The following is a 15,884-nucleotide window of genomic DNA, read 5'->3' on the forward strand; positions in this document are numbered from 1 at the left end:
GTAAAATCTATTCTCACACAAAAAGTGCAAATGTGGTGGTGGTGGCTTGAGTGATTTTTTTAAAAATCAACAGTGGAAGCAGTCCAGAAATTGTAATATTATCACACATACTAACACTGCACTCAGCAACCGAGAATGAATATTGATACCTAAAACAAGAAAAACTACAGAGAAACAACTCCTTTTCAAAAGGTTATGTGCTGGGATTAAAGGCATGCACCACCACCACCCAGTACTCGGGAGGCAGAGACAGGCTGTGAGTTCGAGGCCAGCCTGGTCTACAAGAGCTAGTTCCAGGACAGCTACAAAGAAACCCTGTCTTGGAAAAAAAAAATCTGAAAGGTTACATGCTAAGTCCGTTGATATGAGGTCCCAGAAAAGGAAAAAGACGTTAGCAGCGATAACAGCCAATGGTCACAGAGATCATCAGCAAAGGACAGTCCGACTAGAGAGGAAGTGCACCAGAAAAGTACCAGGGGTATCTAGCTGTTCTGCACATGAACTGCTGATGAGATTGTGAACATGTACACATGTAAGAATTTACTGAACTGTATGCCAAAATCTTAAAAGTCCTTTAATTCCCCCCTACACCTTTAAAAATATTAACTCTTCATATACACTGACAAAACCAGAAGCAAACTATCTTATGTTAAAAATATATCCAGGAAGTAGCAAGATGGCTCAGTTGCTAAAGAGCTTACTGCTTAAGCGTGGGGACCTGAGTTCGGATCCCCCGTACTCACATAAAACTCACATGTGTTTGTATGCAGTGGGGGCTGAGACAGGCAGGTTCCTGGAATTCCCAGAATACCCAGTCTACCAATAGATGAGCTCCAGGTTCGGTGAAAGAGCCTGTCTCAAAGGATAAGGTGGGAGGAGGTGACATCTGGTCTACACACACACACACACACACACACCTTCAACCCTTACCTGTAGCACAAACATGTAATGCCATTACTCAGAATGCTCAATGCCTACCTTGGTTACAGCGTGATCTTGAGGCAAACCTGGACTATTTATACAGATGTTGTCTCTAAATAACAAGTAAAAAAGAGCCAAGTGTAGTTTAATAAGGGGTGCAGTAATTGTCTAGCATGTCTGAGGCCTAGGTTCAATCTACAGATCCTCAGAAAATTAATTTTATGTGTATTAAAACTGAAGAAAAAGAAAAAAAGAGAAAAAGTTCCACAATCAATGTCTATTTAAACTGTGAACTACCCAACTTGTCACGTACTTACAAAAGCTCTGCTCTTCCTTCAAAGCTGTCCTATGCCACAGTTTAACATTACCCCTGCTAAACGAGACTCCAATGTTTACAGTTTCTCACCAGTATCTTCTACAGCCTCCTGTCCTGTCTCGGTCAGTGGCCCTACCTTCCACTGCTTCCCTTCACTTCCCTCACAGCCATGAGAGGAAGCTATGGCCTCACTATTGCACACAGGTGCGTAGTTTATTCAGTCTTTCATTCTCTCTGCCCAACACTGCCTAGGAGGGCAAACACTGGCTAAGATCCCAGCTACTGCTTCTTCCACAATCGCCTCTTTGGGGCCTCAAGTCATCTGGCTGCATGCTTGCTTTCCGTTCCCATTAGGAACAGGCCTGCACCTGACAGCAGCACCTTCTCCGTGGACGCTCACCTGCACCTCTCTCCCTCCTCCTCCCATTCTACCTCCTCTTCCCTTAGCAACACCGCAAACCCCATCCATCCTGTCACTCTCTAACCAAAGAGCCACTCCAGAAAGACGGCACCGTCTGGGAGTCAGATGGCTCTTTCAAGAGCTGACTTTTGACCAGTCTACAGAGCAATGCCCAAAACTTAACATATACCTTAAAGCCCCTTAATCAATTGTGACTTTTTTCTCAATTTAAGAAAAAAATATAGCTCATAAAAAATAGATGGTACTCACCCTACTAAAATGGTACTCCTCCCACCTCTGGAAGGAGGACACATCCTTACATCCTTACCTGGCCACTGTTCCTACATCCCAGCCAGCAGCTAGTCTCCTTTCCAAGACGGTATCCCCTCCTATCACTTCTCAACCATCACTTACCTACTCCCCCTTATTTAAAATTCTCCATCTCACTGGCTCCTTCCCCTCCTGTGTCACCCCTCAGTCTGGCCTTCCATGCACCAGTCCACTCTTGCTTTCCTTCCAGCTCCATTCTCCATGGGAATCACCCGTTCCACTCCAGCAGGCTGCTGAGCCCTTTCAGAGTTCCCCGTGATCCAAACAGCTATCTTGTTGTCTCCCTGGTACCATCCCTCACATCACCTTACCCTCCTTATGGTACTACTCCTACACCTAGTACCACTCGCTACTCCTAGAAATGCATCTTTGTCTTAATAGCTCACTTCCTCCTGCATTGCTGCCTCCCAGGTCCTTTCTTCTCAGTCTCCCAACAGCTCATTTCCCCAGACACCATTAAGTCCAGATTCTGCATTGCTCTTTCCTGGGTTTTCTTAGAATCTGACTTTTTACCTTCTCTCTGGGCAGTCACAATCGGTACTGGTAGTTTGCTTATGCTGTTTACCTTAAATTATATTGCTAACTTACTCTCTCCTTGCAGTTCCAAACTCCTATTTACAGCAGCTTCCTGGACCTATTCTGTAATGTCCTGTTTGTTATGAATATATATATATATATATATATATATATATATATATATATCCCAAAGGAAATTCTTTACAATTGTGTTCATATGCTTAGTGGTATCATCATCTGTTTCATCTTCCTTGCTAGACATATCAAGGCTTCCATTATCACAACTCTCCATAAAGCAGCCCAGGACAAACACGCAGAAGCCCCAGCTTCTCTTCTCTCACTGCACTCTACCAGAGAAAACCCTGTGGACCACTAACTTGTACTACTACAATGACCCCGTGACCTGCCCTCCAATGAGCCCTGTCTCTACCTGAGAAAAAGGTGATACTAATCAGAACAATTTCAAAATCTCTCTTCTGCTCTATCTCTAGATAGACAGTATCCCTACAGGATACTTTCCAGACCCTATGTGAGCCATGCAAGTGCCTTCCCATTTAGGCCTATCTCTTACCACAGCTAGTCTTCGCCTAACTACACAAACCCACCAGTGGCCATTTTAACCTCCCCACTGTCATGATGAACTTCTCAGCATTCTTCAAACACTCCAAGACTTAGCTAATCAATGCACAGGTCTACACAGACCTGGGGGCTGATCTATACAGCTCAGTGTCATTGCTGACCGTAGCTAGTCCTACTTACCCTAGGCTAGTTTCTGCTCTCTTCTTGCTGAAAATGTTCACATGTGTGTTACTGCATTTACCATAAGAGGTTCTTGGAAAGCAACTTACACCTTAGTAAGCATCCTGCATATTATAAAGTACATGTTAGGGGCTAAAGAATTGATTGCTGAATAAACAGATTAATGTTCAACTTCTGTATGACAAAAAAAATGGCTTTTTTGACAATTTTTTTGGGGGGGAGGGAGTACAAGTTTCTGTGGGTGTGCATTTTCATGTGACAATTTTGCATGTCTTCTTTGATCACTATGCACATTAATTTTTGAGACAGGGCCTCTCACTAAGCCTGAAGCTCATCAATTCAGCTAGGCTATCTGGCCAATGAGAACCAGGAATCTACCTGTCTCGGGTTACCGCTGCACACCACCACATTCAGCTTTTATCTGAGGGTTGAGCATCCAAACTTGGGACCTCATGCTTGAACCGCAGGCACTTTACAGATGGAGTCATCCCTCAGCCCCAAATGATTGGTTTGGAACACTTCTGTTCTGAACACCAAGTAGGTATTACAGGATACATGCTCCTAATTCCGTCTGTCAAAACTGGCCATCCTACTTTCTATGTTACAAAGAGAGAGGGGAATGTGTTTTCGACCTTAAGACTCTTCATTCCTGATGGGGAGGTAGTTCTGTGACAGAGCATTTGCCTGGCATATATGAGGCTCCAGTCTCAATACTCAGTGCTGCATAAATAATTAACTAATCAAGTTACTTGGTTTAAATTAATTTAACAACTAGTTCATTAGTTTGGGGGAGTTGTATTTGGTTTGTTTCATTTTAAATTCCTACAATATATTCAGTACTTGGTAAAAGTACAATATGATATTATATAAAGCACACTATGATAGCATACTGGATAATAGATAATGCAGTTGGAAACAACTATTCAAGTGGATAAATAAAAAAGCGGAAACTCCTGGGTCCACAACTTTAAGCACGGCTTTGCCCTAGATACACTTCCAGGCTTACACGCATGCCCATGTACTCAAGTTTGCCTAAGCCTGTTGTTTGCTGCAGCCAAAGCAAAAAGGTTCCTCGTGATTACTAATTCTCAATAAATCCTTTGACATTTGTGGAAATGTTAGAGTTTGATATTAGAGGAGACTAGCATTCAGCAGTTAAGTGACTCACCAAAATCATATAATTAAGCAAAGCCCAGATTAAAATTCCGAAATCCCTAGGTCTTACATAATCTGACAACTTGGTCATTTACATGTAAGTCAGAAATATCTCCAACTAATAAAAAAAAGTAATTTGAATAATAGTAAGGCAATCTGAATGCTATCCGAACATGTAATAGTCAAATCATACTCGGAAAGGAAAAGCAGAAATGGATTGGGTCAGTAAAGTTCTTGCTAAAGAAGCAGGAGGACTGAGTTCAATCCCCAGTATCCACCTAAGAAGCAGGCACAAGGGACAGACACCTGTAATTCAGCAGCAGAAAGACGGAGAGACAGGTGGCCCCTAGAGCTCACTCACCAGTCAGCCAAATCCAATCAGGGAGCCCAGGTCTCAGCGAGACTCGCTCTGAAACAAGTTGGACAGCTCCTGAAGAATTTAAGGTCACATTGACTCCTGGCCCCCAAATTTCTGTGCACACACATACCCACGCAAAAATAATGCCAACGTGATACTTAGCCGAACTCTGCCTTTCTTTGCCCTTTTTTTACTCTTCAACAACAACAAAAAAATTAACGTTTCAATTTTGGAAGGAATTTCTGCTACACTAATTATGTCTAGCTATCGAAAAGGTTTTTACACTACATCAGAACTTCAGGTTTAAGGTATTAACACTGAAAAAGGAGGCTCAGGCATGGTGATGTATGCCTTTGATCCCACCGTTAGGAGACTGAAAGAGACTTATTCACTAGGTCAAGGCCACCCTGATCTACAGAGTGAGTTCCAGGACAGCCACAGCTATGTAGAGAAACCATGTTTCAAAAAGTTTAAAGAAAAAGGAAAAATAGGTAAAGGTCTATCTCTGGTTTAGAATTAAATCACTCATGGCCTGTCTTTCACTGATAACTAAAATGACTCTCCACAACCTATTTCAAAGGTATAGAAAAAAGTAGGGTGTCTCGTGTATTTATATTCTGTATTTATGTGGTGTCTTTTATTAAACTCACTGGCCTCACCTTTTTAAAAATCTGTTTCTTTGTGGACAGCTATGAAACAAGCTAAGACCTTCTCAAAGGTGCTTGGCTGCCATAGAAATCAGCAAAGCACATGCAAGCTGCCAATATTAACAGCCTTAAAAAAGAGACAGCCACTAAGCTAAGGACGCACTTCATAGCATGCACCTTGCCAAACGCAACACAGTCCTGAAAGTTACGTAAAATGTGTTTTGTTCCATCAAGTCATATTTTAAATATATTGTGGAGAGTAATACAGAAGACTTGAAGTGCCAACGAGTCAAAAAGGGTTCCAGAGCACGTAATTTGCGGGTTACACATCTGGATGTCTTCCCAGAAGACATCGGGGCAACTGTGGGCCTTAGAAATGTATCCGGGTGTGTCCTCCAGGGCACTTAACCAGGTAGACACGATTTCCACGATCCTTCACCAGCTGGAAGGTGGGGCTTAGCGGTGTCAATGACCCTACTGGGTCCTGGAGGCAATCAGCTGGACCTGAACACTGCACACATGATCCTGTTCTCCCCTCAGCTGGGGATAAAGGGAACAGGCTCACTGGCATTTCGCTCGCCTTTTCTATCTTACTTCCCATTATCTTTAAATAGTAATGACAAGTCATAAAAATACCAGCATACTGATGGGGGAGGGGCGGGGTGAAGGCACACGCGCTGTCATCCCAGCACTCAGGAGGCAGAGGCAGGTGGATCTCTGTGAATTCGACACCAGCAAGGTCTACACAGTGAGAGCCTGTCTCAAACACAAAACAAAAGGCCGCTGTCCTAAGTACTTGTTTTCTGGATCTCTACAAAGACTGCACATCCCACTAAGGGACGGTGACTCCGGGCTAGGAAGCTTGCAAACCCCAAATTCATCAGGACTTTCTCAGAGTCAGCCTGCAGTCGGGTCCTGCTCCCCGGGCAGAGCACTGTTGCTGTCCGGTTCCCTGCGGTCACTTCCTCCGCCGGTGTGAGCGGCGCCTGCGTGGCCCACCCAGGCCTGGGCCGCTGTCCTACCTGCTCCAGGACACAGATCTCTCCTCATAACCCCAAGCCCCTACCTCAAGGCTCTGGGCCACGCCATGTCGCCTGACCCAACTTTAGAGAGAACTTTCCCTGGCCTTCGCTGGGCTCCTAAGCCCGCAGGGGCGCGCGCCACACAGGCCGCAAGCGCGGTCCCCGGCCTGCGGCGACGCCCCTCCCCGAGCCAGCCCGCACGCGCGGGGGCTCCATCCCGCGCAAAATTCCACTCAGAACCTGGGACTAGGGCGGGAGCGGCAACTATTGGTGAGAGAAAAAGAAGAGAGAGAGAGAACCTGCAGCCCCCACAAGCAAGCCGTCCACTCGGCCGCCGACGCCCCGCCGCCGCAGCCAAACGGTTTCAAATCCTTGCGGGCCGCTGGGTAGCTGTCGTCCAGCATAACCAGGGGCGGGACTACCGAGCTCGTCTGTCCCGCCCCCTCGAGCAGCCGCTGCCCCTCCACGCGGTTGCCATGGCGACGGGCTAGATGATGTCTATCACTGCTTCTCACATCCGAGGGGGCGGGAGTTTCCGCCCTCTGGGGTGCGGATGTCACTCAAAGGGCGAAGACTTCCCACCGCGCTATTCCCCACCCTCCGGGAAATGGTGACCCCCTCCCCCCAAGCCGCTCCGTCGCTGTGGTAACGGTCTAGTCCACTGCGCAGGCGCAAAGCTCGTGTTTTTTTTCCCCTTGTCCAGCCTTTGGCGGTTTCCCGGATTAATCTAGGAAACCTAGGGGGCTGTGTGGAGTGAACGCTGCTGCTTCCGGGCTTCCTACTGAGTAGTTTGTGAACACTTTAGAGACTGAAGAGAAAACAAGAAAAACTCAAAAGCGATGGACTTACTGGACAATGTTCATAGAAAAGCCTGTCTGTTGTTTGAACAGACATCACCTTTGAGTAAGCCTTAAAGCCAGGAGAATTTACCCTCGTTAGCTCACACTGCAGAAGTGAGAGGGAGAATTATTCAGGATAAAGAGTCATCGTAAGTCTGAAAACACTAACCCTGAAAGATGCCGAACTGAAATAAACGGCTTTCTGTCTAGTAACTGTCTACAGAATCATACCATGAAATAAGGGGGAAAATTGTATTTTTGTCCTTCCCAGGAAGTATCATGAATCTCGGGGCAGTCTATATTGCTGTGTGGTGATGTTCTTTGGTCATTTACGTTTCTAGGAGCTCTGAACTATGTACTTTAAAATACCAACAGAGACAGAATTTAAATTGCAAGAATACTGCCTTAAACGAAATTCAGTGTGCCACTGTTTTTCATCTAAATTCAGGGCAGAATTCCTTCGGCAGAATCCCTGTGTTGCGCTCAGTGTGGTGCCCGACCTAACACAAGCGCAGCTTGAAACGTCTTTATAATTTTCCATAAGGAAAACAGAAGAGTCCCTTGTTTGTAATTAGCTCTTTCCGGCTTCCAGATAAAGACCATACTCAAGGTACACTTTCAAATCCGCCTCCCTGGAGGTAAACACCAATAGCTCCTCGTTGTTTCAGAGGCAAATTGTGCTAAAGAGAAGAAAGATTGAAGAATGCTTTCTAGACTAATTTGGTTGCCGAAAGCATATTTGAACACGCTCACAGCTGAGGAATGACCCACAATCCAGATCCTTTGCATGGAGAATCATTGTAAAATATGAAGAAATGTGACCAGTGGGAGACCATGGATGTAAGAGGTGGAGCTTACCGATCAAAAGATACAGATTCTCAAGAAGGAATAAGAAACTCAAGGGTACAACGTGGTGACCATAGGCAATAACTGTGTGCTGAACCTTTTGAAGGACAGTTTGTGTTATATTTATGTACAGGACATTTAACAGTGTACAGTTAGCCCAGCTCAGTGGCGAGTTCTTTGGCCTTCACCTTTTCCAGCTTGTCAATGCGAGCCATAGATTTTGGACTGGAAGCATTGTCACCCTTGGTGGCGGATCTTATTGTATCTGTCCCAGTAGTTGGTCCTGGTAGGTTCCACCTGCTTAGGGAAGTGTTTCTGTCTTGAGTTAATCTGCATGACAGCAACATTGGTGCTGGCCTTCCTTGGACCAGCCGCCCCAGCTTGGCTTTGGTGATGCAGTAGCGGATCCCCATCGTGTGACACAAAGCAGAAAGGAAGCCTACCAGCTCTACGGGGTCGACCCTGTGTTGAGCAAGAGCAGAGCGTTCTTATTCTCTACTGAGGTTGTTGTGACGGTTTGGACTCCTTCTTGATGGACAGCCTCTTAGTGGCGATGTCCCTTTTGCCAGCATCTTTTTGCTCAGCACAGCTGGTAGCCTTAGCTTCTTCTCCAGCTTGGTCTCTCTTGCCCTGCACTTTTGGGCAAGGTTAAGTAGGTGGTGGCTGTGTGACGGCCCAGGGTCTGGGTGAACTGGCCCAATCGCAGGAGGTACTTTGAGCTGCTTATAGAAGAAGGTTCGTTGCTGATGCAGCCGGATGGAACAAGGCCATTTGATAAAGCATGTGAGGTCCCTTTTTATTTGGGTGTCTTGCTCAGTGCTGAAGTTCTTAGGCCTTTTCTCGTAGGACTTACCATGTGTTTGGCCTCTTGCTTCTTCATGATGGAGGGACAGTAGCCATCTTCTTCCCCTTGTCCTTTTTTACTTTGGACATTTTCTTCTGCTGCAGTAGAGAGTATATATCATATTCTTGAAAATCCCACTCAAGGTATATTGCTGTAGTTTTATCACCTTGTAAAGTGGATAAGTGCATGAAATAACATATATGTTAATTTGCTCAAGTTAACAAGTCCATGTTGCATGCATATTTCAAAGCATTGTGTGGTACCAATAAACGCATATGATTTTTAGACAATAAAAAAGTACAAGGACTGCAGAGATAGTCCAGTGGGTACCCAAGTACTTGCTTGTACATGAGGATCAGCGTTCGGATCCCCTGCCCGGTGGGTGTGGTTCCCACCTATAATTGCAGCACTCAGAAGGCAGAGACAGGATCTGAAGAGCAAAATGGCTAAACAAGCTACATAGAGGAGCTCTGGGTTCAAATGAGATATCGTGGTGAGTGATCAAGGAAGATCCCCCCCCCAGCCGGCGCACGCCTTTAATCCCAGCACTCAGGAGGCAGAGGCAGGCGGATCTCTGTGAGTTCGAGACCAGCCTGGTCTACAAGAGCTAGTTCCAGGACAGGCTCCAAAACCACAGAGAAACTCTGTCTCGAAAAACCAAAAAAAAAAAAAAAAAAAAGGAAGACCCCCCCCCCAGCATCAACCTCAGGCGCACACACTCACACACGTGCGCACACACACACACACACGTGCACACACACACACACATGCACACACACACACACATGCACACACACACATGCAGGCACATCACATACACATATTTTCAAAGGGGGCAAGAGGAAAAATATAATTCAGTCAAGTTCAGAGGAAATGAGGGAAGGAATTTTCCTCCCTTAATATCTACCCTCAAATCTCTCCCAAAATAACTCTTGGAAAATATTAATGCAGACCGGAATTATGATAGCACATTTTTTTCCTTCATTGTTATTCATCAATGTGAATTTGTCTAGTCATTTGAAGGACTATGAGTAATAAACACACTAAAAAGTACATGATACAAAAATAAATGTTACTGACTTGGAATCATTGCAGTAGACTATCAGTTGTTTCCACTCCTTATCGAGAATTAGACATAAACAGAAGCGGAGTTTTATTTATTAAGTTAAGAATTTTCAGTTGCAGACTTTTTTCAGATTTTGTATCCATGCTATTGTAGGTAAATTTAGAAAATGCTGAGCTCTTTAGAGAAGAAATTAACACAATTTTACCATTAAAAAATAACCAGGATTGGGGATGGGGTGGTGGTGGCACACCAGCCTGGTCTACAGAGCACGTTGCAGGACAGCCAGGGCTACACACAGAAATCCTGTCTTACAAAAAGAAAAAGAAAAAGGAAGGGAGGGAGGGAGGGAGGGAGGGAAAAAAGAAAAATAACAGGTTAACATATACGCACATACACATATGTTCAAATCTTCTATCTATACATTACACCATCATCACTTTAAACGTGGCCTTATTATCCCACCATATAGCTATAAAATAAGTTGTTTGCTTTTCTACTGCAGTTCCTAATTCTGGTTTTCACAGTATTCCTGTAATAAAAGTCATTGTTGAAGTCTCAGTTACCCTGTGACCTCCATATGACAGACTTATTTCATGGATGTGTGGGTACATGTATGTATATGTTTGTGTGCACATGTGTGGTATATGCAGAGGTCAGAGGTCAATGACAGGTACCTCCCTCAGTCACTGTCCACCTGAGTTTTTGAGACAGTCTCTCACTGAACCTGGAGCCTGCAGCTTTGATGAGGTTGCCTGTCAGCCAACCGCAGGGGGCTGTCTACTCCTACCCACCCCCACCCATTCCCAGCACCAGCAGTTATAAACTCCTGTGCCTGGCTTTCATAGGACTTCTGGGGATGGAACTAGGGTGCTCAGGCTTTCAGGGCGCCTACTGTATTGGGCGTGCACTGTATTGACCGTGCCATTTTTCCAGCCTGTAAGAGGGCTGCATGAATTGCCCTGGGAAGGGAAATGGGATGAGTTCTTCTGGGTAAACTGAGGGCAGTAAAGGGGAGGAGATGGAGGATGAGGACATGAGGGAGCAGGGCAGTCGAGTCTGGGAGGGGAATAAAGTGGGAAAGCAATGAAAGAGATATCTTAAGAGAGAGAGCTATTATGGGGCGAGGGAGAAACCTGGTGCTAGGAAATTCACAAGAATCCACAAGGATGAGCCCAGCTAAGACTCCTAGCAATAGTGAAGAGGATGCCTGAACTGGCCTTCCCCAGTAATCAGATTGGTGAATACCCCAACTGTTATCATAGAGCCTTCATCCAGTAACTGATGGAACCTGATGGAACCGGATGCAGAGATCCACAACCAGGCATCAGGACTACCTCCTGGAATCCAGTCAAAGAGAGGGAGGAGGGAACATAAGTGCAAGGGAGATCAAGATCATGAGGGGGAAGTCTACAGAGACAGCTGAACCAAGCTGGTAGAAACTCACGAACTCTAGACTGACAGCTATGGAGCCTCCATGGGACCAAACTAGGCCCTCTTCATGTGGGAGACAGTTGTGTAGCTTCGTCTATCTGAGAGTTCCTTGGCAGTAGGACCAAGATCTATCCCTGGTGCATGAGCTAGCTTGTCAAAGCCCTTTCCCTATGATGGGATGCCATGCTTAGCCTTAGTGCAGGGGGGAGGGGCTTGGTCCTGCATCAATTTAATGGGCCAGGCTTTGTTGACTTCCCATGGGAGCCCTTATCCTTTGGGAGGAGTGGATGGGGGTGGACGAGGGGTGGCAGGAGGAGGGGCGGGAGGAAGAACTATGGTTGGAATATAAAATGAAATTTAAAAAATAAATTTTTTTAAAAAGCAGTTTTCAATGGAAATAAAAAAGCATTAAGGTTTTCCCTCCCCAAATTACTCTCTGAACTTATTTTACAAATCTGTAAGACACTTGGCAATCTAGGAGAGTATCGGAGTCACATTAACAACTTTTTGGATCTATGCAAATTGTATCTTTAAAAAGTTAGATGACTTTTAATTTGCATTTTCTACTCTTTAAAAATGTGACTGTTTCTTATTAGTCCCTTTTAGTCTTCCATAGTAGAATCTCTTTCGCTCTCTGTTCATTTTTGAGGAAGTTGACCTGAGACGGTGTGGGGGTTTGATTAAGAATGGCTGCATAGGTTCCTGTATTTGAATGTGTGGTCCCTGGTTGGTGGACTGCAGAGAAGAATCCAGAGGTGTGTCACACTGCCAAGCCAAGCCTCTTTCTCTGCCTGCTGCTCCAGCACCCTGAGTGCCACCATACTCCTCTCCATGATGATGAAGAATCAACCCTCTGAAACTGTAAGCAAACCCCAAATTAAATACTGTCTTTCATAAGAGTTGCCTGGGTCACGGTGCCTTGTCATGCCAATAGAAGAATAAATAAGACAGATTGACAAAGATCCTCCACATTTTTAAACAGAATGAACTATCAGTGACTTTGTACACTTTTGTGTAAAACTGATAGTATATACAATCCAATTTTATTCAAAAAACTTATGTTTTTACTTTCATTACCTCTGTGTGTGTGTTTGTGTATGTGTGTGCACGTGCATGCATGCGTTTGCAGGCGTGCCACGGCAGTCAAAGAACAACTTATGGGAGTCACTTCACTTGGTCTGAAAGGTCAAACTCGGGTCATTAGCTTGGCAGTAAGCATCTTTGCCCATTGAGATATTCTGCTTATTCCACCATTTTCTATTATTAAAATGTCGTTAAAATAAAATCTTGAATGATTTAGCTATCTAGACTGGAAACAATTTATAAATACTAAGAACCATTCCTCTGTTGTCTTATATAAACATATTAGAGATAGACATCAGTACAAACCCACAACCAGTAAATTCCTTAAATTGGATGGGAAGTGATTCAGAACTTTCTATTTAGAGACCACAAAAGTATAAATTACACCACAAATCAATGCAGTTAAGAAAGAGCAAAGAGTAAAAGGCATATTTTCTTTTCTTCATTAATAAAAACTGAAAAGGTCATTACCTTTAGAACAATGACTCTGGATTCTTTTATTTAAACCAGAACTAAGCAAAATTCACCATTCTATTCCTATGCCAGTTCTCCAATCCAACTTCTTGGAGAAACTCATGCTAAGGTTATTAACCAAAAACAAACAGCAAACAAAAACAAACAAACAAAAAAATGGCTCTACCCCCATGTTCAACTTTAGCTAGCATCGGAAGAAAGGAGCGACCAGTTAGCAGGGCATTTCAGTCGCCTCTGTATGATGATCGTTAGTGCCGGCCCTCCTGCCCAGGGTGACACTAGGCTATAAAATCACAGCTGTCAAGCACAGCTATTTCCAGGAAGCCACTGGGGGAAATCAGAACTTATCTAGAAATGTAATCACAGTACAAAGCAAGGGTCTGATGTCTAGGTATCTGGGTTCTGGGACTCCTTAGTGATATATGGCAGAAATCCAAGTTATGCAACTGCTCTTGCTTCCTTATGGGACAATTGGCAAGAAAGAGATGTTGCATGTCCAGCACCTGATACAAGGACATTTCTATTTCTAGTCCTTCCCAAGTCTTTTGTGAACATTTTGAGACCAGCACTAAATAGGGATGGCTGAGACATCCAACCTCCTGAACTGAACAACTATCAAATTTGTGGCCTTTCCATCATGAGACAGCCATTGTTGGACTACCCAGCTACAACCTGTAAGCCAGTCTAATAAATCTCATTATCACCTTCATCATCATCATTATCGGAGAGAGATTTGCATACCTGCACATATGTGTCTATATATATTATACATTCAGCCTATCTTTCTATTCCTTTATTTTGATTCTATTCTAATACATCCAGTAAATGCCACTAGGAGGCAGCAATAACACACAGAGAAACTTACCCATAATTTCTCCTCTCTCTCTCTCTCTCTCTCTCTCTCTCTCTCTCTCGCTCTCTGTGTGTGTGTGTGTGTGTGTGTGTGTCCATTTACAAGTGGAAGTCAAAGGACTGCTTTTGGGAACCAGTTCTCTCCCTGTAGCACACAGGGTCCCAGGGATCAAACTCCAGTTGTCAGGCTTGGTAGCAAATCCTTTTGCCTGCTGAAGCATCTTAATCATTTGTTTTTAAGAGATATTATAACTAGATGAACTTAGCAAGGTCACATGACCTAAGGTCAAGCATAATATACAAACATAGATCATGAGAATAAAAATTAAATTAAAAAATTTTTTAAATCGCTTGAAAAAAGAGGAAGTGCACTTTGTGCCAGGGCAACAGAAATGGTGACTTAAGGGCAAGACTCTACCCACTGATGGCCTGTAGGACCTAAAACTGCAGACTTGCTTGAGAATCTTTCATTTAAAAAGAAAGTACCTGAAAATATGGAGCTACAGAGGTCCCCTGCTCCTGCTCCAACATGGCCACCCAGGGAAATGTTTCTTCCCACTTCCTCTCCCTAGGAGTGGGAAGTCCACTTTGATTGTAGCAGGACACAACCTAGAAGCACCTGGGAAGAGTCCCCGTGGCTGATCCTCTGCATTGGGGTGGCCTGTGGGGATGCCTGTGGGGACTGCCTTATTTAAGTTAATGCCCATTGTGGGTGGCACCGTTCCCTAGGCAGGGCTCCTGAACCCTGTTAGAGTTAGAGGCGTTAAATTGAGCACAAGCAAATAAGCAAGCAAAGCTGCATGGATGCATTTCTCTCTTCTGGTTGTGGATGTCGTGTGTCATGTGACCAACTGAACCCAGGTCCCGTCACGGTGACTTCCTTTGCATGATGGATGTGCCCTAATATCAACCCTCTGTTCCTCGCCTGCTTTTAATCAGGGTGCTTTCATCACAACAGAAAAAAAGCTAGGACACACACTAGATTAAAAATGAAACAAAAAGCTCATTGCTATAACATATTTATGACTTAGGAAGAAGAGATGTACTCAGCGCTAGAATGTCTTAATAATTGTAAATGGGCTTGGTTGAAGGCCTATGTTTAATTACGTAAAGCAGGAGAGTGTACAAATCAAGTTGTCCCCATTAAGGGTAACTAGAACTCAGATGTTGTCTTTCAGTGCATCTTTCTCCCACAAACCTTCAGCTTTAGATGATCAACCAAATACTTAATAGCACAATGGAGTAAATGAACTCGGGAGAAAATATAAGTGTAGAGGAGAAAATAGTGTAAGATGGTAAAAGCAAGAGAATTAATTTATCTGATGATTAACTGACATTTGCGTTTCTCTGCCGTTTCTCGCAGAAAACACACCAGCGATAAAGCACCCACATGTGTATTGTTTGTTCGGATTGAAATACCCTTGAGCACTGGATTAGCGACTTTTCTTCTTATTTCGGCAAAATACCCAGAAAACATCAAGGAGGAAAGGATTGTTGGACTCATGGTTTCAAAGGAATCTCAATCTATCAAGGCAGGAACCCCGGGCAGAGAGGCTCTGTGCCCCGCAGCAGGAGTAAGAGGTCTCTGATTGTTCACACAACGGAAAACCCCAGTAAAAAAAAAAAAAAATGCCCCTGTGAACAGACCGCTGTCAGATGCTGGACAGAACCGGGGAGCCGACATCTGTTGCACCCATGGATTTAAACTGGGATCTAACAGCATAGCTGTGCCGTTTGCCTTGCTCCCAGCCACAGTTAACCACTTGGGTGAAGGCACAGGGAAGGGAAGGAGAGCCTCGGGTGGGTTTGAGCAACAGATACGGCAGAGAAAAGAGGACAAAGGAGTTGGACCTACTCAGAGGAGTGGCGCCAAAGCCAGGTGTTGGACTGACGATGGGTAAGTGAAGGTCTTTTGGCATCATGTAAACACCGTATCAAGAATTCCAGTCCACTTCTGGGGACCCGGAAGTTCATGCTTATCCCTTGGCGGCCATGATTCTTAAACGCAAGTCAGCATAAGAATTA

The 15,884-nt window shown here is 44.5% G+C and overlaps 1 protein-coding gene and 1 pseudogene across 2 annotated transcripts in view; both read right to left on the bottom strand.

Moving 5' to 3' along the window:
- Positions 1-6,788, bottom strand: part of Cep112 (centrosomal protein 112) — a 396,051-nt gene extending 389,263 nt beyond the window's left edge. Inside the window, exon 1 of one of the 2 annotated variants that reach the window (XM_041635859.1) lies at positions 6,724-6,788. The gene's annotated coding sequence lies outside the window, so the exon portion shown is untranslated. The remainder of the gene's footprint in view (positions 1-6,723) is intronic. The other variant, XM_041635858.1, reaches the window with a different exon arrangement.
- A 1,399-nt stretch (positions 6,789-8,187) lies between these two features.
- On the bottom strand, positions 8,188-13,876 carry LOC121436024 (annotated as a pseudogene).
- Positions 13,877-15,884: the final 2,008 nt, after the last annotated feature.

This window comes from Microtus oregoni, unplaced genomic scaffold (genome assembly GCF_018167655.1).
Source record: "Microtus oregoni isolate MIOR12 unplaced genomic scaffold, Mior012 000048F_ref0000485, whole genome shotgun sequence".
NCBI classification, from domain to species: domain Eukaryota; kingdom Metazoa; phylum Chordata; class Mammalia; order Rodentia; family Cricetidae; genus Microtus; species Microtus oregoni.